The following is a 2,978-nucleotide window of genomic DNA, read 5'->3' as shown; positions in this document are numbered from 1 at the left end:
GGCTATTTTATTTTATTTATTTATTTATTTTTTGAGTTGGAGTCTCACTCTGTAGCCCAGACTGGAGTGCAGTGGCCGCTCCCGGTAGCTGTGCTACCACGCCTAGCTGATTTTTTGATTTATTGTAGAGATGAGGTCTCGCAGCCCAGACGGGTCTCGAACCCGTGGGCTCAGGCAATCCACTCACCTCAGCCTCCCAAAGGAGCGGGATTATAGGCTGAGCCACTGAGTCTGGCTTTTTAAAATTTATAAAGGCACATATACCTTTTTCTTGTGTTTTTTAAAAAATTTGGTTTATGACATTTTTTCCTTAGAGTTTGGAAATCATTTTGACATCTTTTTTATAGATTTAATTTTTTTTTGAGTGGTATCTCATTCTGTCACCCAGGCTGAAGCATGGTGCAGTGGCATGGTCACAATTCAATGCAACCTCCATCTCCTGAGCTTAGGTGATCCTTCTGCCTCAGTCTCCTGAATAGCTGAGATTATAGGCATCACCACCTTGTCTGGCTAAGGTTTTGAAGTTTTGTAGAGACAGGGTTTCCCTGTGTTGCCTAGGCTGGTCTTGAACTCTGGAACTCAAGCGATTCTCCTGCCTTGGCCCTCCAAAGAGCTGACATTATAGGCATGAGCCACTACACCTAGCCCATCTTTGGTCTCATAAAAGTCAACCATTATTATGATCTCAGTGTTGAGAGATAGTTAAAACTAACAGACAAGATCCAGAATGAAATTTAAGTAGTCTTTCTGATTACACCTGCCTGATGAAAGCTCATCTCTTAAACTGTCATTGCACAGAATTGGTGATGATGAGTGTATCAGAGCTACCTTTTAGTCTCTTAGAGTATTCTTAACTGTGTTAGTGGATGCTTTCAGAACTCTCATTTTGAAGTAGAACTAAAAGCACACAATTACGGGGAAACAAACACAGTTTTGTTCTGCAGGCATTTGATTTGATTTATAGTGCCAGGTATCCTGGCTTCTACATAGCTGGTGTTTGTACTGTTGGGCTAATTTTAGTTTGTTCCTTTTATAAGACAAGTCTATATTTGGAAACATTTTTTGGATTTCTATTCTGGTATGTCTGTCTGCTGCCTGGTTCTAGCAAGCCTACGGCAAGGAGACTTTGTTCAGGTTCATTCTCTCTTTAAAGACACTGGAGATACTGGGTCTATTTCAAGCCTCATTTATGGGATTTGAGTCACTGTCACCATATTGAAGGGCAGTTTGGTCCATTCTGAATATTCACAATGTGGGAAACTTGATAAATGTTATGTGGGGAAAGGGCATGAGGTTTGTTCTTTGCATTTCAAAGCACCAGCAAATAGCAACTTTTAACACAGTAAAAAGACCAAATGCAAGGACAAATAATGTAACAGTTAGACAAAGTTTGAACGCTGTAAGGGGCTGCCTCAGAACACATTCGAGTTGAGAGTTTGGTCATTTGTCAATTATGTCTTATCCAAAGGGTAAAGGAATTCTTAACTGGAAGTCAAATTCAGTCAGCCCTCCATAACCTTGAGTTTCTCATCTCATCCATAGATTCAACCAATCTCAGATTGAAAATATTCAGGAAAAAACTCTGTACTTCTTTGCATGATACCTTAAACAATGTCATTATTCCTTAAACAGTGTAACAACTATTTACATAGCATTTACATTGTATTAGTTATTATAAGTAATCTAGAGATGATTTAAAGTATACAGGAGGATGTGTGAAGGTTATATGCAAACACTGTGCCATTTTATATAAAGGACTTGGGGATCTGTGGATTTTGATATCCGAAGGGGGTCCTGGAACCAATCCTCCACGTAGGGACAACTGTAAGTGAAAAGATCAAGGCAGAACTGCTCTGACTGAAGCCCAGTAGCATCCCCATAAACCTTGATGACAATCCCTAAGAATCTGGGGAGCACGGTTTAAAAATCATGGACTGTAGATGATCTCTCAGACCTCCTTTATATGTTAAAAATCCATCACTCATGCTCCCAATGAAAGCAAATTAAACAGTTCTCAATTATATGATTTATCTGCCCAAATCCCCAAATTTAAGGAGAAATAAGATTTACAAATTTAAGGAAAAAATAAGATCAGATATTCTTCTGACTTTACCACTTTTTAGAATTATTTCCAACTTTCTAGCATCTGATTTTGAAAAATCGACCATCTTTGACTTGATTTTCCCTTTTGTACTTTATATTCAGTTAATCCTCAAGTTTTCTTGGTTCTTCCTTCAAGATGAATCTACTATCTGTATCTTCTTTTTTTTTAATTCAGACCACCACAGACATTCCACTCTCATCTGTGAACCACTTCCCAAGTCCTTTAATTTACTTCTTCTTCATTCCATTTGATGAATCAACACCAGTTTAATTTTTCTAAACCACCTCTTCAAGAGCATGTTTCTCCCTTGGTTAAAAATCTTCAAAGCCTCTGTGAATACCAGCCCAGCTTCAAACTCCCTCTGATGATTCAAGCACTGACATTTAAATGAGGCCTGACCAGCAACTGGCACTGCCATTCCACTGCCCTGTAATACTTTCCTTAATATAGTGGCAAATATTTGGGCCCAAAGGAGGACTAGAAAATCGCAACAATTGTGATTCCAAGACTGATTTATATTTGGCTTTGTTACCGACCTGCTGGAACTAGTATCAGTCATCCCACTTTATTCAAAACTCTCTAGAATCATTCCAGTGTCCTACAAAGCCTTATAGTATGGACCTTTTGCTACTTCCCTGAGCGTTCTCTTATTGCCCTCTCTCCCACTGTCATCCTAGTCCAGCCAAATTGATCATCTCACTGTTCTTTGAACATGCCCAGCATATTCACAACTCAGAGTCTTTGTACTGGCTGTTGCCCAAATGTGGAATGTTAGCAACATGGTTACCTCCCTCACTCGCTTTAAGGCCTCCATCAAATGCCAGCTTATTAGGGAGGCCTTCCTTGACCACTCTATTTAAAACAGCAAATCCCA

This window comes from Carlito syrichta, unplaced genomic scaffold (assembly GCF_000164805.1).
Source record: "Carlito syrichta isolate Samal-C Ts95f unplaced genomic scaffold, Tarsius_syrichta-2.0.1 Scaffold315938, whole genome shotgun sequence".
NCBI classification, from domain to species: Eukaryota; Metazoa; Chordata; class Mammalia; order Primates; family Tarsiidae; genus Carlito; species Carlito syrichta.
This window is presented reverse-complemented; position numbering follows the sequence as displayed.